This window comes from Phascolarctos cinereus, unplaced genomic scaffold, assembly GCF_003287225.1.
Source record: "Phascolarctos cinereus isolate Bilbo 61053 unplaced genomic scaffold, phaCin_HiC Scaffold_4;HRSCAF=312, whole genome shotgun sequence".
Classification (NCBI taxonomy): domain Eukaryota; kingdom Metazoa; phylum Chordata; class Mammalia; order Diprotodontia; family Phascolarctidae; genus Phascolarctos; species Phascolarctos cinereus.
The window spans coordinates 571,594,709-571,621,089 of record NW_027555847.1 but is presented as its reverse complement, the minus strand read 5'-3'; the positions used below and the strand labels follow the sequence as shown (position 1 = coordinate 571,621,089).

General features: G+C 40.2%; 1 long non-coding RNA gene across 1 annotated transcript in view; it reads left to right on the top strand.

The window, feature by feature from the left end:
* Positions 1-698: 698 nt before the first annotated feature.
* The window catches only part of LOC110199124 (uncharacterized), a 71,134-nt gene continuing 45,451 nt past the window's right edge, over positions 699-26,381 (top strand). Inside the window, exon 1 of the long non-coding RNA XR_002321933.2 lies at positions 699-786. This is a non-coding gene — a long non-coding RNA (uncharacterized LOC110199124). The remainder of the gene's footprint in view (positions 787-26,381) is intronic.

The following is a 26,381-nucleotide window of genomic DNA, read 5'->3' as shown; positions in this document are numbered from 1 at the left end:
CCCTTCCTTTCTTCTCCCAGTCCAAACTGAGGTCACAGGTTTTTTTTTTAACCATTTCTTTCTCTCTTTCTATTCCCTCTTTATAATCTTGATGCATACTTCAGATCATCTTCCTCCCCAGAACCTGACTTATTAATGTAGTTTAGATATCCCTCTTTAAGAAATCTTCAAGTTTAATTTTTTTTCCCTACCTCAGGGATTCAGCGCTGTGACGTCGGTGCTTGCTTCCCATTGTGGTTTTTGCTTCCAGATGAAAGCTTGCATATGGTTTCCTGTTACAGTGTGCCTTAGGCCAGGAAGTGACAAGTCCCATGGCCTCTTCCAAATGAGCCACTCTGAACCTGACACTGCAGAGTACATTTGGAGCCCAAGCTGACTTAGCTCTTTTATTTTGTATTCAGTGATTATTCCAAAGAGCCCATGATGCCTCATCATCCCAGGGAGTTTGAGTACAAAACAACCAAATGAGTTAATGAATCATGGTGACACAGGATCCCTTACCCATCCCTCAGTGGTATGATTTTGTTCTGGCCATCATCAAGAGGATGGCCTGGGAGCAAACATTTTGGCTGAGAGCCAGTTCCTGGGTCTGTGTGTAGCCACTTTGTTCTTGTACACTTGGTACTTTGAGTACAGCTAGGGTTATTTTCCATCCACACCTCACTCTTAATGCTTGTCAAGCTCTTGTGCAGCAAAAGGCACAGTCTGGTTTTATTTATGTTCACAGAGAAGCTCTGTGAGCACATAGAGTTATTTTTCCCTGCATTGTTCAGCACCCCTTCCCCGGTGAGTACTTTCTATTTCTTGACTGTAGAAGTAAAAATATTCTTAATTCCTTTTGACCTCCATCAAGGTGGTCCTGGAAGCAGGGTTGGCAGCTTTTTCCTCTTGTAGCTGAAATTCTGGGACAGACTTTGTTCTGAAAAATGCTGAATGGAAAAAAAAAGCCTTGTGTTGGAGTACATGGGCTTAGATTACTAAGTCTGGATTCAGAGGAAAAAACCAGAAGCAATGCAAACAGACAAATTTAGACTTGCTATCAGAGAAACAAAAACAAACAAATGAACAAAATCCTTCCTAACAATCAAAGCCATCAAAAGGTAGAATGGGCCTCTTGAGTAGTAGTGGGTTCCATCTGTTTAGAGATCTTTAAGTTAAGACTGGGCAGCTATTTTTTCTGGTAGGTTGTAGTAGGGATTCTTTTGAGTATGGGTTCAACTAGGTGGCTACCGAGGTACCTTCTAGCTCTCAAATTCCATTATTCAGCTAGGCCTTATACTTTTGATCTCCCAATGAGTGACCCTAAAATAAATCTCTGAGATTCAGGTGAAATTTTGAATTTTCCCATTGCCTGCTGAAGGACCTACTTGGGTCCTTTCGCTAGCTGCTTTTGGAAGATATCTTCTTGTTATGGGAGAAGCAAATAAACATGAAAACCCTACCTTGCTGTATAGTTATGGGCCCTCTGGACCTTCTGATGAAAGGATGAAGACTGAGTCTAAGCTATCCTGAGCGTTATTTAAAAGGGAATAAAGTCTACTAAGTTGGGGTTCCTTCTAGGAACAGAGGGTGAAGAGTGCTTATTAGAAGAACAAACAAAGCTTCTTTCCATTTGCTAGAGGGTAAATAACCTTTAGTATTGATTTCCTGCTTCAAAAAAACCCCTTTTCTCTCTATACCTCAGTGCTGCAACCTGGGATGAGGAAATTTGTAATTTCCTTACTATCTACATGTGTTTACTGCAGATGGTGAGGATTTAATTATTTTAGTGGGTGGGCTTACTCACTAATGGGGCCTTAGTTAATCCTAGGTAGGATGTTAGAGAGAAGCAGCCTGGTGGCACAGTGAATAGAGCTCCAGGCCTGGAGTCAGGAAGACTCATCTTCTGAAGTTCAAATCTGGCCTCAGACACTTCCTGGCTGTTTTTGACCTTGGGCAAGTCACTTAACCCTGTTTGCCTCAGTTCATTAATCTGTAAAATGAGCTGGAGAAGGAAATGGCAAATCCCTCCAGCATCTTTGCCAGGAAAACCCCAAATAGGGTCACAAAGGATCAGACATACCTGAAATGACTGACCAACAACAAGGCTATCAGGTCTTTCAAGAAGCACATCCACCCATACAGACCAACGGGGAGCGTTTACCTCATTTAAGGTTGTAATGCACCTAGCCTACAGGCAGCCAGGTAGTGCAGTGGATAGAGTACTGGACCTGGAGTCAGGCAGATGCTAGCAAATCTGGCCTTGGATACCAACTCTGTGATCCTGGGCAAGTCACTTAATCTCTGTCTGACTCAAATTCCTCATCTGTAAAATGGACATAATAATAGCACCTATCTCCCAGGCTTGTTGTGAGGAGATAGGAGATAATATTTGTAAAGGACTTAGCACAGTGTGTTGAACATGATAGGAATTTAATAATTCCTTCCTTCCTTCCTTCCTTCCTTCCTACCTTCCTTCCTTCTTTCCACTGGAGTAAAATAAATTGACACCTATGCCTCTTCTGTGACTGCATTGTGTTACTAGTTCCTTTGTATTAGACCATCAGATGGATATACCATAAGGTGTAGTGAATCCAATTTGTTTTTCCATCTCCTCAAAACCAATCTGCCATGGCTAATAACTTATAAGCTGCAGCAGATAATTATAAAATGCACAGTGCTGCTTAGCAGCAAGCTTTAAATAAATGCACACATTTCTGTGTCTCTCCTCTGGGGTTTTTTCAATGTGTTGCAACTGGTCTGAAGTCTGAGATTTGCAGTGTGAGGAAGGCCCTTGAAGGCCAAAGAGCGCAGAGTTGAGTTCATTTATCTGTACATTCATCTACAAAATAGGTATGATATATAACACCTACCTTGTAGAATTATGAGTCAAATGTGATAATATATGTAAAGAGCTTTGCAAACCTGAAAGCTTTATGGAAATGCTAGCTATTATTATCTGGTTTTATTTTGCCAATTGGATAGATTACTTGTATTTAAACTTTCCTCTGTGCCACCTCTTCTTAAGGCTGTTAAGGGACTTTTGGCTGAGACCATTGGGATGAACTGAATCAGAACTGCAATCTCTTTTTGTGGTATTAAAAATACATAAAACTGATTTGCAGCTTCATGTGCAATTATCTTTTTCAAATTCTACTTTGTTATGGAAATGTTTGTTTAATTTTATAAATTAAAAATAAAATAAATAAAATCATGTATATATATAATCCAGTATTCTTATTTAAGGCCTACACCAGCATAGAATCATAGTTTAGAGCTAGAAGGGACCTTAGAGATCACCTAGTCCATCTTCTTTGTTTTACAGGCTCTGAGAAGCTCAGAAGGGATAAATAGTGCATTAGTGGCTGAGCTTGAACTTAGATCTTCTCACTCAACATCCAGTGCTCTTTAAAATATACAACACTACCTCTAATAAACTGAGTTGGGCGTGTAAGTTTCTTGTGAGTAAGGATTGTTTCATTCCATACATTTCTATCCCCAGCTGTTAGCACATAGCAAGTATTTAATAAAGGTTGGTTGGTGGGTTGGTTGATTGGTTGAGTCAGATTTTCCATTTGTATTGAGTAGGCTAGTTAAGTTGAAAGGGTCTCATTTTAAGCAAGTCAGCAATGCCTGAGACACTGGTACAGACCAGTGCTGCAACTGGGAGTCTCAAATGGAGTTGCCAGTTGGCACTAGGGTGGGGTAAAATTGAAAGTAGTTGTTATAGTGGACATCTGACTAGGGAAAGCAGAAGTCCCACAATGAGGTTACCGAGGGGCTCTAGAAACTGATGGGCAAAGATAAGAACTTGATGCGGAGATTGCAAAGGCCCTTGAAGGTAGATGGTCGTTTGTAGTACTACTGTCTTTGAGATGTCTGTTGCTTATGACCATCAGGACATTTTGTTAATGGCCTGGTCTATAATTATAGTGACAGTGTGTGTGTGTGTGTGTGTGTGTGTGTGTGTGTGTGTGTGTGTGTGACAGACAGACAGAGACTCAGAGACACAGAAACAGAGACAGATAGAGAGATAGAGATAGAGATGGAGGAATGGGGGTGGAAGATGGGGAAGTCTTCATAAATAGGTATAAGCTTTACATACAGCCTAGTTCATTTATAAGTAAAAAGGCATAAGCAAACATAAATGAGAGTGAATAAATGCAGGAGAAGGATGTTGTAGTGCAAACTTTATTACTTTTCAGTGTGATGTCACCAGTTGGTAGAGCTACTTCAAACTAAAGTAAAATGTGATGGCTAAAATCTGTTAGTTCAATGGACCTTCCTGTCCTACAGTGGCATATACTCAAATCTTTGGAGTGGTGACACCACTTTCTGTCTTTGGCTGAAAGGCCTTGCTATCTCTGTTTAAGTGTTATCTTAAAGAGTTATTGTCAGGGGCAGCTAGGTGGCACAGTGGAGTCAGGAGGTCTTGAGTTCAAATCTGGCTTCAGACACTTGATATGGCTAGCTGTGTGACCCTGGGCAAGTCATTTAACCCCAACTGTCTTGCTCTCCCCCAAAAAAAAGTTAAGAAAAAGAGTAATTCCATGGACACATGCACCCTGATTTCATTTGTCTCTTTCTTAGACCAGACTCTGTCTTCAAATTGGGGTTCATGGAGTTCATGGGTAACTATGGCGTTCACAGACCTAAGCTCAAGACTTTCTGATTCTAAGATTGGCCCTCGATCGATGACTCCACATTGCCTAACCAAGGACAGGAATGAATGACAAGCATCTAGTGCAGTGCCTGGGACACAGTACACGCTTAATAAATGCTTGTTCCTCTTCCCATCGCATGTGATGCTCAGAGTTCCATATCCATTATTGGTACCTTATAGGTATTAAAAATGTTACATTAGGGCATTTTATTATTGATTGATATGTTGATCAAAGTTTGGTTTGTTTCTTCTTGATAATTATGAAAATTCAATTTATGATGTGAATAGTGAGCTTTTTGAGGAGAATACTTTGGGGGGAAAAAGCGTTATTGTCTTAAACTGGTATTGTCACAGAAAACTCTTTCTAAAAAGTAGGTTAAGTCTGAAGCAAGTTTGTGAGTTAGTAATGGTTCCTAAAGAACTACTCAATCAATCATACAATCAACAGGCATAATATTTATTCTTGTATTGAGATCTTTTTTTTGGTCATTTACTTATTTTTTTCCCCTAGACTCCTAGGTTTGCTATGAGGTTTTCCTAATGATGAGTTCTTTCCTTTCCCCTCTTCTGTTTTTCTTATTTTCCTTTTACTCTATTTGATGCATTACTTGCTGTTTTGAGGTGGTGTTGGAAAGCTAGGTTTAGAAATAAAACTCTCTTTCAGTCATTTGCTAGGAATCTTCCTACTGATCATATTCTAGGGAAGCACTAAGAAAACCAGGGACTAGGGAACCAACCATTTGAAAACTCCAATATTTTACGTGAATGAAGAGGAGGTCAAGGAGTGCATCTGTAAAATGAGTCAGTCACACCAGATGACATCTAAGATCCACTATGGATCTGAGATTCTATGAATCTAAGTGAGTGTGATAGACTTTCAAATAATATTGTCTCCCCATAAGTATGAAGACAAATGTTGAGAGAAAGAAACTGATCTTTTGTGCTAATCCAAGCCCACAGTAAGGAGATGGGGTTGTAAGAATTAGGTGCCCAAAGTGGAGAAAAAGAAAAAAAAAGTGGGCTTATGGTTCTTCATGTAATGACCCTCATTTCTCTGCCAGTCTAAGTGAAATTAAGGTGAATCTAATAAAAGGAACAGCTCTTTCTTAAAGTAATAGAAAACATTCCAATGACTAAGGTTTGAAGGAACAGATTCCTACAATCTTCTGGGAAAATGAATTCTCTCTCTATACAGAACATCCCAAAAGTCTCAATGCAGTTTTAAACTTTCATAGATTAAATTAATTTAAGCTTCATTAATTTAAACTTTCAGAAGTTAAAGCTGCACTAAGACTTTTGGGACACCCTGTAAAGTTTAACTATCAGAGAGAATTTGACCAGCTTTAATAAGAAATCTTTCAATATCTAACATTAAAACCAATAGGAGAAGCTGCTCTCCTACAAGAGATCGTCTTTACCAAAAAAGAAAGGGAACAAATTTCAAGGGAAAATGGCTTTTTGTATAGTTTATGGATATTCAGAAATTGAATAGGATCTTGGGAACTCCATAAACAAGGACTGGCCCTTCAAAATATAGGTTACAGTTGCTAGAATTTGTTCATGAGTTCCCTCATGCATGTTATCTAGGGATTAGCAAGCCCAGAATACAGCTGTTGATAAATTTCTACTGGTCTGGGATGACACAGCAGGTGATGGAGTACTTATTATACTTCTGTGAAACACACCACAGGTGGGAAAAGACAAGGGCCAAATTCAAGTGATCCTAGGACTTCTACCCATTATTAGAAGAGATGACCCAATCGAGGCTTGGAAATTCTAGGTGCTTCCCAAGCTTGTGACATTACTTCAGTATTTCAAAGATCCACAGTTACTCCTTCGACTGACACAGCTCACATGGTCATAAATCAGCTATTTGTACCTGGAGCTAGTGGTTTTGGTTGGGAATGGGGAAGTCTGCCCAAGGAGCAACTGCTGGTAGAAGAATTATGTCCTGGAATATCCTGAGGTTGCCTAAGCTGCTGATGGAAGATCAGGTTTCTGCTGCTGTCACCATGGAATGGAGTGAGTGGGCATAGGAGGAAGCACCTTTGGCATGATACTGTAGGAGCCTTCTAAATCTCCCAGCCTGGGACAGAATCCAAGTTACCCACCATAGTTATAGCTATGACATATCAAGTTTCTCCATGCTTTAATATATAGCTTCATGAGTTGCAGAGGCCAAAAGATATTCATTCATCACCCGGCAGCCAGATTTCTGGAGATCAACTTCTTTAAAATTAACTTGGATAACAGACATACACACCCTTGCCAGACCAAGAACCAAACCGTTTATAGTTTGTTCATATCCAATAGAGTTTAGGTTGTGCCCTAACTCTAAGCTACAATGTGACTACAACCTGCTTTTCCTGATTTATTTTATATTACTCCTCTTCATGCGCTTCACACTGAGATTGAACTAACTTGCTAGCTAAGCATTCCATCTCAAAATGATATAATATCTGCAAGGTGCTTTGCAGACCTTAAAGCACCTATAAATTCTAGTTATCATCATTATTGTTATTATTGTTGTTATTATTTCCTACCTTTGTGCCTTTGTTCAAGCACTATTTCATGATTTGGAGGCAAGAACTTTGGAATTGATTGCACGACATGAGAGACACTGTTACAGGACCACCCAACATGGCGTACCCTTATCAGAGAAGGTCCTATGCTCTATGAGCAAAGCAGAATTATAGTAGCTCAAAAGAAATGTGAGATGTGCAGATTTAGAGAGTCCGCCCCAAATGTTCACATGAACTCTGTGTGCCCGACCTGTGGTAGAGCATTCCTAGCTCATGTTGGTTTGATCAGGCACAGATGAACACACTGAACTTGACTCCAACATAGTGATGTCATTTTGGTTCTCTTCAAGAATGAAGGACAACCATCGACTCCATGATTGACCTCAGCTTCTTTCAGGATTCAGTGTTCTGCCTCCTAGACTCTAGGACCTAGAGGAAGCCTTTCCTGATCTCCACAGTTGTTAGCCTTGCCTCCCTCTTCCAGTGACTGGATTTATTTATCTATGTATGTGTTGTGTCCCATAGTGTCTGTTTTCCAAAGTTGTATTTGTACACCAAGTGCTCAACTCAAACTACTCCCTTCAAAGTTACCAGTGATATCTTACTTGCCAAATCTGATGATCTTAATTAATTCTCATTCTTCTTTGCTTCTCTACAGATGGTTAACCTCTCTTGTTGGATACTCTTCTTCTGCCTGACATTGCTCTATCTTGGTTCTCCTACCATTCTGGACACTCCCGGGTCTCTTTTTGCTGTTCATCAGCCATGTCCTCTCCCATTAACTGCAGATGTACCTTTCATATAGTAGGTGCTTCATATGTATTGGTTGAATTTAATTGAGTTAAATTTGAGAACTCACAGTCACTTCTATACCAAGATGAGGCATTAGGCTAGGACAGGGGTGGGGAACCTGTGGCCTCAAAGCCACATGTGGCTCTCTAGGTCCTCAAGTGTGGCCCTTTTAAGTTTGGATTCAGTCAAAGGGTTGCACTTGAGGACCTGGAGGGCCACATGTGACCTTGAGGCCTCAGGTTCCCTCCCCCCCCGGACTAGGACTTTAGTGGAGGTGTAACAGATCATACAACAAAATGACAGGAAGGGACAGTGTTGGCTTGTGTCAGTGTCCTAGTAAAGGACATTAGTGTGGTTGTTCCAAACCAAGGTTTTACTGAATACATTCTTCTCTCTCACCCCCCAACTCCTCCACCCCAGCTCTCTCCCAAACAGGGATATCGCCAGAAATCCCCTACAGACAAAGCTATGAATCACTTTCTTCAGAAGTGATATAATATCTATAGAAAGTATAGTTAAATCTGTAAAAATATCACCCACAATGCAATGGACTAGTAGAAGGATTTAATACAGGTCTGTAAGGAATGATTAAGACTTACAATAATCATTATAATTACTGGGATAATGAGTTACCACATTCATATCATAAAATTGTTGCGAGAATCAAATGAGATGCTGTGGCTGAAAGCACTTTTGAAAACTGTAAAGGACTATACAGATCTCAGGTATTAAGTTATTATTTATTGTTTGCATATAAAGAGGCCCTCCAGTAAATTGCTCCTTGGCATTTGGAGTAATGTATGGAAGGAGAGAAGCCCACTGAATTTAGTCAAAGAGGCTCCAGAAAGGAAACCTTAAGAGCACAGAATATCAATAGAAGACTATCTATGAAATTTTATGGAGAAAAGATAACCTGCCCCTCCAGTTATCCCTACTTCCCCTAGGGATCTGTACAGTCCTTCAAAATTACAGCATTACTCTAGAGCTGAGGACCCTCCATAAGCACAGGCAATGGTTAAAGAGACTTTCTCCCCAACCTTCACAGCCCACATTATTATGATACCAGTAATGAGCAAGGTCAAGGTGAAAAATAATTTGAGAAAGATATAAGTAATTTGGAAATTTTAAAGTAGAAGATAAGATGATAACCTTTCTGCTTGGTCAAAGTTACATTTCAGAGTGTCTAGAAGTGCTAGATCCTCTGTCTCTCTTTTTCTCAACCCCACTTCCCCCAAAGCTATCTATACTCCTTGCCACTATTTCCTCTCTCACTCATTTCTTAACTCTTCTCAGCCTGGCTTCCAACCTCACCACTAAACTGAAACTGCTCTCTTCAAAGTTATCAGTGATACCTTAATGGCCAAATCAGATGACCTTTTCTTAATTCTCATACTTTTTTACTTCATTGTTGCATTCCACACTGATTAGCCTTTCCTTTGTAGGAAGCTAGGTGCCACAATGGATAGAGCATTGGGCCTGGAATCAGGAAGACTTGAATTCAAATCTGGCCTCAGACACTTACTAGCTGTGTGGCCCTGGGCAAGCCCCTTAACCTCTGTTTGCCTTAATCTGCTAGAGAAGGAAATGGCAAACCATTTCAGTATCTTTGCCAGGAAAACCCCATGGACGATGTAGACCACAGGATCATGAAGAGTCAGGCAAAACTGAACAACAACAACGACATCACCACCACCAGCACCTTCTCCTTTAAGTAAGGTATTCTCTCCTTTCTGACACTGCCCTATCTGGGTTTTCTTCTTATCTGTCTGGCCACTCTTTCGTAATCACTTTCACTGTTTCATCAGCCAGGTCACTCTCACTAAGTGCACTCACTAACTCACCAACACTCTGCCTTAGACCTTCTCTTTTCTTTCTATAGCATCTCATTTTGCATATATTTTCATATACTTGTTTATACACTGAAAGAATGTAAGCTCCTTGGGTGTAAGGACTGCTTAAGTTCTGTCTTTATAACCGCAATGTCCAGCACATAGTAGGAATTAAAGAAACACTTGCTGTTTGATTGATTAATCAATAATCTTACAATGGTTTCCAAGAAAACACGTCAATAGGCTAAAGCCATGTGTTAGCAAGGAAAGAATCAATCTAGGTATTACCAAATAATTCTTCTAGGGGGGAAAATCAGCATCTCCAAAGCAAGCAGTAATTGTTATCTTCAACAACCATAGCAAATAATTTTTGGCAATGTAATGTGCTTAAGAAACTGTAGATACAAAGATGGGGAAAATGACCCTTGGTCCTCAAAGAAATACATTCTAGTTAAAGACAAAAGCCATATACATTAAGGGAAAAGAACAACCTAGCAATATAAATAGTAGGAGTGAGGTTTTATTTTTCTAATGTAACACCATGACTTACAGGGGTTGGCAAACCACAGGCCAGACTGGGCCCAGCATGCCAGTTTTTTACAGCTAGTGAACTAAGAATGATTTTTAAATTTTTAAAAAAGTTTTATTATATTAAAAAATGTAAAAACCACTCTAAATTCATGGGCTATACAAAAAGGCTGTAGATGGGAGCAGATTTGGTCTTTAGCTGTAGTTTGCCAACCCTTGGCCTAGAGCATAAGGCACTGGTTTTAAAGGGACTGGGTTCAATCTCAGGGCCTTCTCAAATTTAATTTTTCTGGCTTCTGCCCTAACATGGGGTTTTCCTCAGAAACATAAACACTTAGCTTATGTCTAGGTCTCCGCAGATATGGGGAAAGGATCCCCATCTCACATGCATGTATTCAGACTCACAAACCCTTGAATAAAGGACAAACTTTATGTCATCCAACAGAAAATGCAAAGACTTGTAGCTGAACCCATAAACAGTTGAAACAGTTCTCCTGTTTCTAGCGGGCTTTCAAACCCCCATCGGGGAAATAAGCAGTCTTACAGACTTATGCTACTATTTTAAGATTAAGCCCCTCCAACATTCCCTTCACAAGGGCAGTGTTCTCCAGTTGTTAGGGAGTCCAACCTGCCCCTCCAGTTACCCCATCTCCCCTAGGGATCTCTACAGTCCTTTAGAATCACAGCATTAGTCTAGAGCTGAGGACCCTCCACAAGCACAGGCAATTGTTAAAGAGCCTTTCTCCTGGACCTTCACAGCCCACATTATTATGGCACCAGTGATGAGCGAGGTCAAGGTTTGCTCTGACCCTTGCCACTCTTTGACTCTGGCTCCTCCTTAGTCCTGGATGTTTTCTTTGTTCCAGAAGGCTTGGTTTAGAAACTCACTGTTCCTGCTGCCCCTTCCTACCCATCTCTGCCACTCCATGGCTTCCCTCAGGATTGATGCCCTTGGTGCAGTGTGGAGCTGATGAATAGGACAGGCTTCCCTCCTATCTCATACCAGCTTCCCACTGGCTCTCTATCTCACCTCTGGTCCTTCCCATGCCTATCTATCTAGCCCTCTCTTTAGCCTGTAAGCATCAATGGGGGTATATGGGGTATTCAGGAGGACCAGGAGCTCTGGGGTGAGGGCTTGTTGAGCCCTTTTCAAGGCTGCTCATGTACCTTTGGCATCCACTTGATTCACCCAACTCTTACCTGTGGCTCCAAAAAGCTGCAGCATGTACAGTAGCCACACCCCAGTAAACTATCTCTGCAGATGGGCTAAACCAGGTTGAAGGGAATTGATAGGTGAGTTAGGGGGTGTCTATCTGAAGCGTGTGAAAAGTTCCCCCCCTCAGCAGAATGTGCAGATGAGAACAATTTGTTCCAACAGCCATGAAGGCAGCTGAAGTAGGCTCTGTGGTGTGCTTAGAGCTTGGTCAGACATCAAAGATGCCATCCACTGCCTCCTGGGCCATCACCAGTTGTCTTGACTTTTCTCCTGCCATTGGACTTCAATGACTCAGGAAGAGAGAGTGAAGCTTAAGACTTTGTGCAACTCTGCCTCTCTTTAACCCAATTCATGCACCAGTCAAGATACCCCTGATGTCATTGGTCCTCTTTGAAAACAATAGTCATTTATGAACCATTAGAAGTTTTTTGAACAAGGGGTAATTTTGCTTTTTGAAGCAAAATCTAGTATTTAATCATTTTCTCAATGCTTAAAGAAGTCCATGAAACACTTAAAGCAGTCTGACTATTTCTCAGAGTTAGACAGTTAACTAGCACTTATTACATACAGCCAATCCTTAATTTTTGCAGGGGTAGCCTTCCTAGAAAACTGTGAAAGTAAAAAATGTGAATGTTGATATGCCGAACCTATGGGAAATAGGAGATTAGGTTCTCATGACCATCAAAACACTGTAATCTTTCACTAGAGATTGCTGAAAATATACTTTTCTACATACAGCTTTTTATGCCAAAACATTATTTCTGATAATATGTACTTTTCTTAACGCAATAATCATGAAATAATCCACAAAATGCAGTACATAAAATAAAACTGGTAACATGCAAAACATTTTTTCTAGCTAGTAATCCTCTAGAATTCTTTGATTTTTTGTGCTAACATTTCAATTAAAATACCATTATTTCAGAAAATATTCACTTTTTATAACACACCCAAACTACAGTACCATAAATACTGTATAATAAATAAAGTTCTTAAAACTAAAACACTTTAAACCTAACTCTGTGTCAAATGGCAATCTGAGGGTGTTGTACTGTGTACTATACTACTGTAAGCTGAAAACCAAGGGGGGAAGTTTCTGGGACTTAAGTCACTGTTGTCAGAAGATGAGGTCTTGACATCACCTCTGACACTCTGTTCTTCATTGGATGGCACTGCAGATCATGAAGGATACATTGTTTGAAATAATCCATCAGCAAAGGTTAGTTGGGTGACACAGTGGATACAGTGCCAGGCTTAGAGTCAGGAAGACTTATTTCCTGAGTGCAAATCTAACCTCAGATACTGACTAGCTTTGTGATCTTAATCAAGTCACTTAACCCTGTCTACCTCAGTTTCCTCATCTGTAAAATGAACTGGAGAAGGAAATGGCAAACCACTCCAGTATCTCTGCCAAGAAAACCCTAAATGGGGTCACAAAGACTCAGACATGACTGAATGAGCAAACAAAAAGCTTTAGAACCTAAATGGTCTTGGAGTATAGAAGTATAGCAGAGGCAAGTTGGTGTTTAACTTTAAGGCTGTGGTGGATGATGGGATTGTCAGCCTTGATGTCTCTAGCAGCTATTTGATTATGCCAACCCACCCTAGTAGGATACCAGCCGCTCTACAAACATGTATGCTTCTTGCCTCTCGTGTTTTCCTTTCTACTGTGTATAGCCTTGAATGTGAGTAGGTGTCAACATGAAAATGAAAATGAGGTTACTATTAAAATCATACGAAAGCTTGAAGTGTAAAAAGTTAAACAAACATGCCTGCCAATGCTGAGGATTTACATACCTACTATGTGCTGGGTACTGTACTAAGCACTAGGGATACAAAGAAAGGTAAAAGACAGCCCCTGCTTGTAAGGAGTTCACATTCTAATGGGTGAGATGACATACAAACAACTTGGTACGAACAAGATGTATGCTGGGGTAGGTAAAGGAGGATAAGAAAGTCTTTTTGCAGAAAGTAGGACTTTCAGACTTGAAGGATATTAGGGAAGAAAAAAAGCCAGAAGGAAACAATTATTCATGTGCTTAGAAAATCCATAAACATTCTATAAAGTAAACTAGGTATAACTAAAACAGAATTGAATTTAATTTAACATTTTTGAACAAGAGAAGGCCTTGTGGATCATCTAATAAAACCTACTTATTTTGATAATCAGGAAACTGAGGCCCAACTTATCCAAGTGACTTTTCTTTTGAACAAGAGAGGGCCTTGGGGAAAATCCAATAAAACCTCATTATGATAATCAGTAAGCTGAGGTCCAGACTTATCCAAGTGACTTTCCCAAAGTCACCTATGTCCCCTGATTCTCCTGACAGCTATGTCACTGATAGTCCAGTGACCTTTAGAGCCCAATTGACCATGCACACTTTAAGGACAAGAGATGGCAATCCCATTAGATGATTTCTTTATAGTGTCAATGAAAAGATGTTAGGTGACATGAAGAAGGAGATGGAATAAATAGCAAACCCAGGGATGATCAAGTTTCCTTCAAACCCTGGGCTTTTGGTTCCAAAATAGGATGACAGTGTAGTTGAATTCCATGTAGATTATGGAAAATTAAATTCTACTATCAAACTTGATACCTAGAACTGATGCAGAACTCTATGAATTAATGAGGTAAGATGGCAGGCAGAAAGGCTAATGAAATCTCAAGCTATATTGACAGATGCACGATGTAAAGACTAGGAAGGTGATTATTTCATTGTTCTCTACCTTTGAGGATCATTGTAGCCATGAAGCAACAAACATTTTCAGGTGCTCCAACATTTGGGTGTGTGTTCAGTTCCAGGCATCACATTTTAGAAGAGACATTGATAAGTTAGAAAGGGTCCAAAGGAGAACGACTAAGATTATGAAGGACTTTAAGATTGTACCATGGTAGGTTTGGTTGAAGGAACTGAGAATGATCATTAGGAAGAAGAGAAGATTTGGAGGAAATGTCACAGCTGTCTATGTAGCTTAAAGACTACGGAAAAAGACATTGTTCTGTTTTTCTCCAGAGGGCTGAAGTAGGAGTGACAGGTAAAAGTTGAAGAAAGGAAGATTATGACTTTCCAGAAGGAAAAACTTGTAAATAATCAAAGTCATCCCAACATGGAATGGGCTGTCTTCAGAACAGTGGTTTGCCCATCCCTAGAAATTTGCTTGGAAATATTGTTGAGCGTTCAGTACCTAAGACAGTGCTTGGCATATAGTGCTTGGCTAATAAATGCTAGTTGATTGATTCATCTTAGCATTTACTTAATTAGTTTGTACTATGCTGTAGAAGGGATTTTTTTGTTCATATATGAATTGGAATAGATGGCCATCTGACATTTATGACAGGTTCTGTAATTCTGTTAATTTTGGAGGGAACGACTAAGATTATTGATTTATAAAAAAGTTTTTGGCAAACGGTGTTGAATGAGAAATCCAGGCCAAGAATAGCATTGGTAATGCCAGATAGGATGTATGAATTGAATGCCTTCTTTGTTCTTTGGACAGAAGATTTCATTATCTCTTCTTTTTCTGAAGGTTTATTATGACTTACCAATTGATCTAGGAATTTTCCTTAGGTCATATGGATGATATAACTATATTTATCCAGAATATACAGGAATATATGAAGTATCTCAGGCTGGTGCCAAGCACAATCCATAAATTTGTCTTAAAGTAGAAATTAAGAAATAATAGTTTGGGATTCTAGGGGTCAGAGATGTGGGACATCATGGAAAATGAACATACTCATTCTTATGTGACTAAAGTAGAAACTTTTTTAAAATTTTTAGACAAGTGGGGTTAAGTGACTTGCCTAGGGTCACACAGCTAGTAAGTGTCAAATGTTTGGTCTGAGGCCAGATTAGAACTCAGGTCCTCCTGACTTCAAGGCTGGTACTCTATCCACAGCACCACCTAGCTGCCCCTAAAGTAGAAACTTTTTGAGATTGACAAGCCCCTAAATTAACACAAATGAAACCACTGTGCTGACCATCAAAATAATATTTACAATGTGTCTTATCAGGCTACCATCACTGTATCTTTGCATGCCTTAAAAGAAAAGGGTAAATGCAATAATGCTGTCTCATTGTCAAAATGTCAAAAAAGTTTCTGAAATATTGAAAAAAGGTCTTTGATGTAATTAGAAGTTTGGAGAGCTCCAGAGTTTTCAAAATTCTTCTTGTGGAAACATAGTGAATTGGGCAGTTTCATTATGAGATCTGATACTGAAAAAAAATATGCTCAGGAAATAGATTTTTATCAAAAAGTATACCCAAAAAATCCCACCTAACAGCAGTATTTGAGATTTATTTGGGATCTATAAAAACTTCAGTGAGACATTTATAGTATGGACTAATTTCAGAATTATAGAGCTATAAGTAACTAGAGAAAAAGTCAGAGAATCAAAGAATCTCAATGTTAGAAAGATCTCAGAGGTCCACTAATCTAACCCATATTTTAACAGGGGTCTCCTCCCCAATGAACATGAAAAATAGTTACCCAAACTCTTCTTCAATTTTTAAAAATTCATATATTTTGTTTTCACATTGCTTGAATTTCCTCCTATATCTTACCTCCTACCCTTCCCAAGAACTACCCCATATAACAGATAATTAAAAAAAAAAGAAGTAGTGGGCAGCTAGGTAGTGCAGTAGATAAAGCACCAGCCCTGGAGTAAGGAGGACCTGATTTCAAATTTGGACTCAGACACATGATACTCACTAGCTGTGTGACCCTGGGCAAGTCACTTAACCCCAGTTGCCTCACCAAAAAAAAAAAGTAGAAAAGGGGCAAATAATCAGCAAAACTGAGATTATTGAAGCTATCTATTGTGAAATCCCTCTTCCCTCTTTCTCCTAGAATGCACTCCTTCCTTAGAAGGAGCTCTTAGAATCCTTAGTTTTTTCAAGGCTTATCCTGTGTCATCTCCTCTATGAAGCCTTCCTTGATCCTCTCACCTCCCTTAGTTGATAAGGGTTTCTCCCTCCTCAAATTACTTTCTTACTTAATTATCTGTGTACCTAGAGCATCCATCCAGTAGAATATATTGAGAAGGTAACATTTCCATTGTTGAGTAATAAATAGAGAGCTGGCTTTCAGAAAGATTTGGGGTCGAGTTCTCTTCCACACTAGCTGTGTGACCTTGGGTAAGGCATTAAAAGCACTCAGTGCTCTAGGCAAGTCTTATAAGACTAAATTGTGGAACAGTTGCCATCTGTGTTGGGAGAGGGAGCTTCTTAACCATGGGTTTCTTACATAGTTGAAATCACAGATCTAAACAACCACAACATGGAAAAAGGTTGTGTTGAGAGTTGGAAATTGAAAGGACTTCACCTATTAGCATTGTGATTTAGGTGGGGATTGTTTAATAGTGTTTAGGGAGTGGGCAAGAAACCGGAAGTCATTCATTTACTTATAGGTATGCCATCACTATTTTCTTGATGAGCAAGTCATGTTTTTTTTTCCTCTCATGCTTTTAAATTAACCTGTTCTATGTGAAATTTTATTTAACTAAAGTGTTTGCAAGGGCACTGAAGGAACCCAGTTGGTAGGTTCTGGTGTTTGCTCGGAAAACCCTGTGTGAGAACATTATCCAAATGGATTTCTGAGAATGGATTTTAAGATTGAAATCAATCTGTGTGGGCTCACAGCTGCAGTTTTAAGTCATAGGTTATGGTCAGTAGAGTAGGGAGAGAGAATACAGTACAAGGAAGTAGAAAAGAGCACACATAGGATGCCACATAGAATGACAGAGCTGGAAGGGACCATAGAGATCAACTAATCCAACCCCCTCATTTTCCCTCTGAGTCATGCAATAACAACCCCATGCTATATGTGAGAGATAACATCTTTACATGTAGTGTCTATGTCCCTGAGGCTGTGGGTATGCCTTCTACAATCTAGAATTTAGACCATGCTATCTGCTACCTAGAAGCCAGTCTATCTACACTCAGTATGAGAGGCTGCGATGATAAGACTTACTTAATCTGGTCAGCTTGGGGACTCAGGCCAAGTGATGAAATGTTGTAATTGAAGTTTGTGAGTAAAAACTCACCTCAAAACATTGTCTCTAGCTGTACTCAAGACTATGCTTCATATCCCATCAGCCATCCACCAGAACACCACGGCTTACCCTACTTGGACAATTTACCATCTGCCACTGTTTGTACCCCTCCCTCTCCAACTTGTTTTCTGCCTCTTTCTCTTGCTCTGGGAACAGTAATTAGATAAATGCTACTGTTACTACTGGAAAGGGCATGAAAATCTACTGACTTATCGTTACTTTCTCTTGCCTCCTTAGACCAAAACTCTTCTGTGACCAATACTCCCGTGCATATATTTTATCCACTAACTAAAATGTATACTTTTTGAGATCCAAGACTGTCTCACTTTTGTATTTTTATTCCTAGCTACTCATGTGGATGATGGGTACTTAGTAAATACTGGTTGAGTAGTAGATTGATTAATTGGTCAGGAGCATCTGAGTCTATAACCAAGAGAATACTCTATGTACTACCACTTCCTTCTCCTAGGGGCACATCAGTCCAGGTGACTGTGTAATACTGATCATTCAGGGACTAGGCATGCTGACAACCTAGTACAGTGTCTGGCACATAATGGTGAATGCAATAAAACTTGAATGAACGAATGAATGAATGAATGAATTTACTCATCCTTTCCTAATTCCAGATGTTGCCAGCTCTCTAATTCCATGGCTATAATTTTATATGTATGCCTCTAGGTGTACACAATACTGTGAGCTTTCGCGAATATCATAGCTCCACTACAGAGAAGGAGGGAGATGTGCAGCAAAATCACTTTTTAACTCTGGTTCAAAACTTTATGTTCTGTTTAAATATGTTTTAAAGAGTTATGTTCTAGTAAGCCAATATTACCACAAAAGCTCTTTTGTTAAAATGAGTTGAGTTGAAGCAAGATTAGTGAGTTAGTGACAATTTCATGGGGGAATACTCCATGAACATTAGAAATAATGGAAGTTATAGCTTCAAAGGGCAAAGAAATAAGTTGAAGAAAAGGCAAAATTATTCTCTTCTGATTAGAAAAAGATAACTATGGGGTTTTGTGTTAGCAAATGCCCACAGGCAATACTAAGTTCTTTTCTTTTTCCATTCTTCTAATAATAAAAAAGGAAAAATATGCAAGAACTCCTTGTGCTCAGATTGCTGACAAGGAGTGTTCGTTTCTTTATTTATGATAATTTGGGTGTGGTCAGGTTTCTCCTTTTAGAATTCAATTCAATAAGAGAAATACAAATAAAAACAACTTTGAGGTTTCATGAAAGTGACAAAGATGGCATAGGACAGGACTAGTCACTCTTGGAGGGGTTGTAGAAATATGGGCGCACAAATACATTGTTGGAGGAGCAGCATACTTATCCAACCAATCTGGAAGCCATTTGGGATTAAGCTGAGAAAATGACTAAAATGTATGTACCCTCTAACCCATCAATGCACTACTAAGCAAATACCCCAAAGAAGTCACTCTTAAAAAAAAGGACTCTGTTAGAAACCAAAATGTAATCATGAATTTAGAGTTGGAAGGTACCTCTGTATTCATCAAATCCAACCCCATCATGAGGCTGCAAGAGGGCACAGTAGATAAAGAGCTAAGCCTGGAGTCCAAGAAATCTGACCTCAGACCTTGACCTTGGGCAAATCACTTGACCTCTGTTTGCTTCAGTCTTTTCAATTGTAAAATGGAGATAATTATAGCACCTATCTCCTGGAGCTGTTGTGAGGATCAAATGAAATAATATTCTTAGCACAGTACCTGGCATATAGTAGGTACATAAATGCTAGCTTTCGTTATTATTATTGTGAGCAACTGGGTGATGCAGTGGATAGAGTACTAGATCTGGAGTCAGGAAGAGTCATCTTTGGGAGTCCAAATCTAGCCTCAGACACTTACTAGCTTTGTGACCCTGGGCAAGTCACTTAACCTTGTTTGCTTCAGTTTCCTCATTGGTAAAATGAGCTAGATAAAGAAATGGCAAACCACTCCAGTATCTTTGCCAAGAAAACCCCAAATGGAGTCACAAAATGTCAGACATAACTAAAGCAAGTGAACAACAACCAAAATTGAGTGTCCCTGTTCTAGATTTCCTGTAGAAGCAGTAATCAAGAGGCCGTGGTGGAGAAAGGGCACCAGTAACTAGAGGCTGAAAGGGTATTACTGTGCTCAGTTGCAGGGAGAAAAGACGAGTGGCTGAAGGGGAGACTCACTGGTTGATTTCTGGATGAGGAAGTAGAAAAGGGAAAAAACCTTTGTCCTGATTTAATCGTTGGTTATTAATACAAAGAGAGAAATAATCCTTTCTCTCAGCAGCATGAATCAGTTGCAGCCACATCACACTTCTGACTCTCTCCCCCACAATTCCAGTGAGGGACTGAGATTGGGATGGGGTCCAAGATGTCAGCATGGTGGCTGTGGCAGCTTGCCTCAGTTTTCATTGGCCAAGGTAGCCACCTCCCACTTGGATCATGTAGCAACCAAGAGTGGAATAGATACTAATTTTATAGGTGATAAAGGAGGGCAGTCTCTTGCTGTGTCTAAGAGAAGACAGATTTTTAAATATTTCTCATTGCCCATAGAAAATAGGTTCCAGATTTATTAATCAACTAATGAAGCAAACATTTATTGAGGACCTATGTACTTGATTCTGGGGCCTGTTCAAAGCAACCCCTCTTATTCCCACTCCACCACACAATAGCTCTATGCACATTTATTTGAGGATCTGAACTCTCCTGTTTCAGAATGCTTTGTCTCTGACTTGATTCTCCAAAGGAGGCTGCCCTCTGCGTGTAGCTTGGGCTGACACCAGGAGGTGACAGATGATCCTTCCCTCAGACTGACACAGCTGGTGGTTGAATAGCGGGGTTTAGCATTCTCTTGGGGTTTCACAGTCTTCTCATCTGCTTTCTCCCTGATGCCAGGAAACCACACAGGGCATGCTCGCCGATCATCCTTCTGTACCAGCTCCAGGCAAGCCCTTCATCTCCGTGTGTACTTCCCTCTGGGTTGGCCCAAAATAGAAGCTTATTTCATCTGCCCATAGTGGAAGGTCTTTTCCCATGACTTCTGCTCTTCAGAAATCCCCTGTGTATATTACAGAGCTGGGCTAATCCCTTTCCTCCCTCTTCCTCCCCCCTCCCTTCCCCTGTGGCATGTTTCAGCATAGCTTCCTATGTGATCATTGAAGAACCATTTTTAGTTTCTCATTTCACCACAGGCTATGCATGTGCACATGCATTCAGGCAAAGCTATTTCCTTTTTTCCAAACTGGAGGGAGGTCTTTCTGCTTAATTGAAACTGTGGCTGTGTCCACCTGCTGCACCCCCCCCCCAGTCCCTTGGCCTGGAGCCCTGCAGGGTGCCTGCTCTCAGCAGGTGGGGGCAGATTGGACCACATCCAGGGTTGGCTGGGGAATCTGAACTGCTAAAGTGGGTTACATAAGTGGAGTGTGCAGGTGGTGGGGTGAGACGATTTCTTTAAGTAAGTTGTGAGTTCAGAATCTGGCAACTTGAGCCCTCTCTATTTCACCCAGCCTTCTTTGGTGTTGTGGGCGCTATAAAAGAAATAGTGGGAATGATCTGACCTTGCTTCTGGGAGCTTACCCTCTACTTCAGGGGTTCTTAATGTGTGGCTGTCTCATGGAACCCGAGGGCAGCCCAGAGAAACCTAGGGACTCAAATTTTTTTAAATGTGTAAAATAAAACACACATGACTGCAAAAGAAACCATTTGTACTGAACTAACAACTTTGTTTTCCCATCTAAGTTCATGGACACCTGAAATCTATACGTAGAAATGGATTCCAGGTTAAGAACTCCTGAACTAGCTGGAACTTTTGACTTCCTTGTGTCGGGGAGGATGAATTGGAGCAATCTTCTTGGGTTTTATCCTTTGAGGAAGGATAGTAGGTGGGGTGGGAATGGTCCTATGCCACTGGTGCTGGACAGGGAGGCTAAAGTGGAGGGAGGGGCATCTGAGAACAGCATGGAATCAAACTGGATTGTGGAGAAGCTGGCTCTTTCAGCATGTGCTGAAAAAGACTTGAGGCTTTGCAGGGAGGTCTATAAATCTGCCATCATTCTCACTTCTCGTTCTTCTTACCCCATCCTCCACCGCAGGCTGTCTGTCTGGAACTTCTTTTCCCCTTCAAGAATGCCCTTATTGTTTATTATAACCTGATTTCCTCTGTGCGTAGAAGTTTTAAGTTTACCTTTAGGATTGGGGAGGATGGTGATTGGGAAGGGAGAGCGTAGGAAAGTAAGCATAGTTTGATTTTCCCTAGGCTTCCTAGGGATAGCCATGGGTTTCCCTCTAGACATGGTACTGATCCCAGGGTGCCTTTATGTTTGCAATGTGTAGTCTCTGGAGACCAGAAGGTCACTAGAAGGCAAAGTCTTAGATTTTTCTCTAATCATCCAGGGTTTTCTCCAGCACAGGGTTTGGCACATTGTAAAGATTCAATAAATGCTGGCTGAGAGATTAACAGAAAGAAGGAAGAGAAAGGAGAGGCGTGAGTAGAAAAAGAGGAAAGAAGTATATGAAGGGTTATCAAATTGTAAAAGGGATTATATTTGCTCTGGAAAGCAATAAATGGAAGTTGCAAAGAGGCAAGGTCTCTGTCTAATAAAATACCTTCAAAGACTTCTCATTGCTCGTAGGACAAAATGCATATTCCTTAATTTAGCATTTAAGGCCATTCACAGTAGAGCTCCTACCTATCTTCTCAATCTTATTTCATACGTGTTTCTTGTGCATTAATATTTCTTATTTCATACTGAGCATCAACAGCTCTGTGTTCCAGCCAACCTAGACTACTAGCTGTCCCTTGAATTCAGACTTTCCACTTCCTGTTCCCATGCCCCTGCATGAGCAATGCCACATTTCTAGAAGATGTTCTCTATTAATATCAACTTTTCAGAATTATTTTATTCAAGGGTCAGCTCAGGAGACTATCTTCTATGTGGACCTTTCCCTGATCCCTTCAGTTAGCATTCTCTACCTAGATGGTCTATGAAGTTCTATGATTCTATGAGAGGAGAAGGGGAGAGAAAGAGAAAGAAAGGGAAGGGAAAGAAATAAATGAAAGGGAAAGGAAGGGAAGGGAAGAGTTAGAGGGAAAAGGAGAGAGGGAGAGGGAAGAAGGGAGAGGAGATAGGATAGGAAAAGAGAGGAGAGAGAAGGGAAAGAGAATAAAGAGGAAGGTAGTGGAAATAGGTACTTGCACCTCATTGATGTCAGTGTCAATCCTAATATGAAGTATAAAGACTTTAAGAGATTGCTGAAATCTAGTGGCAAGAGGAGCAAATGGAGGAAAACTCGGACTCTTTTCCTACTTCTAACATCATCTCTGCTGCTTAATGATCTGAGCTGAGACCTAGATACAGAATTCCTGAGCATTTTTTTCAATGCCTGGCCCTAGTGGGATGCAATGACTCAAACGTCAATTAGGACAGGTGTACTTCCTATAGTCTCAGGATTTATCACAGAAAGAGTGGCTATAGGTAGACTACATAATTGAGCTATGTTTTTCCTGGAACTTCTGGGTTCAAAGCAGTCTATATACTGATTTAGGAAGTCTGTTGTTGTTGTCGTTTGTTGATGAGGACCAGTGATATCTGGAAGGGGATGTCTTGACTTGCAAGTGAATTGGATTTAAGTGAGATAGGGCTGTGCAAAGTCATCAGACTCACTCTGTCCTCCGGAGTCATTGGAGTCCAGTGGCAAGACATAGGTCAGGCCAACTGGCAATGGTTCTTGATGCAGTGGGAGACCCTGACCTTTTTAAGCTAAAGTCTCTCCCAAGTTTTAGTTTGTCTGAGGCAACACCCTTTCAGTGATTAAAAAATCATTTTGAGAGGGGAAGACCCTCAGAGTTTCTGGCCAGAGTAAAAAAGAAACCAGTCTCAGTCTACAAGAAGCTTGAAGGCACATGACTAAATAGCAGATATTGTGTTTATATACATGCACACACACACACACAAACACATACATGCATGAATATACGTATATATGCATATGCATACATATATACACACAAATATATGTATATATATTTGATTCTATGCAAAAAGCAGTATATACAATAATATATATTAGTAGCCAAGTATTCTTGACTTCACATGAGTGGCTGCTCTATTATGTCAAAATTACATGAGTAGGACTCAGTGAAATTTAGCAGATTCAGGGAAGAAATAATGAGGTTTCTGGTAGGTGGGAGTTGGGAGCTATTCTGATGGGTAAATCAATACTAAGCATACCATGTAACAAGGAGAGCTAATCCAAAGAGAAGAACTGAGAAACTGAAGGTTATCTACTCTTTGAGGATCATAGAGAGTTTGGTACGTCCCTACACTCTCCCTTAGCATATGGGATAATAACAGCATCTACTTCCCAGGGTTATTGTAAGGATCAATGTGATAATAATTGTGAAAAGCTCAGCTTAATGCCTGGCATATAGAAATAGAAATGTTAGCTATTATTACTATTACTATAACTGTCAAAATACTCTGGACCCTCTAGACTCTCTGGGTTTCATAACACTGAGCCAAAGAAGATTGAAGGAGCCTCTTCTGACAAGAAATACCAGACCCATCTGTGCTGTGGAGATGTGGCAAGGGCAAGAAGGGACCAGCAAGAAGGGAGTGTAGAAGCAGCGGGGTGGGGAAGCCACTGGCTGCGGGCACTTACAGGAAGCTGGAGTCCTTGGTTCCAGTTCTAGGACAGAGGGAAAAACTGAAGGAGGATCTGAGGTCAGAGACACCATTCCCCATACCCCAGGACTAGAGGTGACTATAAAAACTAAGCTACTACAAATTTTAAAAATGCACAGGCAAAGGAGAAAGAATCCAACCATGGAGAGTTACTATGGGAATGGAGAAGACTGGAATTCTTCTTCAGAGGAGGATACTGAAGCAAAGAAACTCTCTTCTACCCCAAAGAGTAATGTTAAATGGTCACCTGCTCAAAAAGAATTCATAGAAAAACTTTAAAAAAACTTAAAAATCAATTGAGAGAGATTGAGGAAAAACTAAAAAAAAAAAATCCAAGAAAAACAAAATGATTATGAAAACAAAGTCAACTAATTAGAAAAGAAGATCCAGAATCTTCTTCTGGTTTATGTTTTGATCTTCTTTGTCACCAAAGAAAGATTTTATGGTCTGACTTTTTTTTTGTGCAGTTTGCTCATGTTCTCAGTCAATTACTAGAGTTTTAAACTCTTTGTTAAGGTAGGGGTCTGCTTCCAGTGTGGAGAATGTATTGTCCCAACCTTCAGTGGTTTTGTGCAGCTGTTTTCAGAGATACTTCTGGAGACCTGTAAATTTTCAGTTCTTGCAAGGTGGTGTGATAAGGGGTGAGATGTTTTCTCCTTTCCTGGACTGTGCTCTGGTCTATGAGTGACCACAAGCACTCTGTTCTGCCTTGGAACTGTGAGGAGGATTCTCTCTTTACTGCCACTATAAGCTCCACCACTCCAGCACTCCTCCTTGTCCCAAGATTGCCACCCAGAACTGTGACCCAGATCCAAGCACAGACAAAGCAAGAGAATCCTGCCGCAGCACCAGCAAACAGATCCCCGCAATTCCTCTCTGATCAGCCACTCAATTTCCCCTCAGTCTCTGGACTGAGAACTCCAGAAGCAGCCCCTGCCTTGGGACTGTTCTGGGACTGGGGTTGGGACTGAACTTCTCTCTCACTGCAGTCACAGACCTTTCCTACTGACCTTCTAAGTTGTCTTTGTGGGTTGAGAAGTTTGGAAACTGCCACAATTGCCTGTGATTCAGCCCTCTGAGGCCTGCTCCAGGTTTGCGGAGGCCTGGTTTTTGAGTGTGTGCTTTTGCTAAACTGCCTTCCTCTCCTAGCCCAGTGTGATAGACCTTTCCAATCAACCATCCAGGTTGTCTTGGGCAGTAAATTTGTTTCACTCTGTCTTTTTTTGGGTTTTGCTGCTCTAGAATTTGTTTAGAGCCATTTTTTATGGGTATTTGGAGGGCTTTGGGGGAGAACTCAAGTAAGTCACTGTTTTCACGCTGCCATCTTGGCTCTGCCCCAGAGATCCAGAATCTTAAGGAAGAAAATGACTCCTTGGAAATCAGAAATGGGAAAAGGGAAGCCAGGGAAGCTATAAGAGATCAAGAAATAATAAAACAAAATATAAAGAATGAAAAATAGAAGAGAATGTGAAACATCTCATAGGAAAAACAGCTGATCTGGAGAACAAATTAAGAAGAAAACACATTAGAATAATCAGACTACCTGAAAGCTACGATAAAAAAAAAAGAATCGTGATACAATAATACAAGAAATAATGAAAGAAAGTTATCCTGAAGAATTAGAACAAGAGGGGAAAGTAGAAATAGAAAAAACCCACCCATCACCACCAGCAAGAGATCCTATGAGGAAAGCCCATAGAAATATTGCAGTCAAATTCCAAAACCCCCAGCTCAAGGATAAAATATTATGAGCAACAAGAAAAAAAAACAATTTAAATACTGCAGTGCCACAATTAGAATCACATAAGACTTGGCAGTGGTGATACTAAAAGACTGTAGGTCTTGGAACACTATGTATCAAAGAGCAAAAGAACTGGGGTTCTAGCTGAAAATACCATACACAGCAAAGTTAAGCATAATCCTGAATGAAAAAAAAATTGGACATTTAATGAACTATCAGACTTTCAGAACCTTGTTTAAAAAAAACTTAATAGAATTGAATAGAAGATTTGGCATACAAGAGCCAAGAAAAATATAACGTGTATACTAATTACAAGGGACTCAATAAAGACAGACTAGTTATCTTTTATGTATGTAAAATATAAAACATATGTCTAAG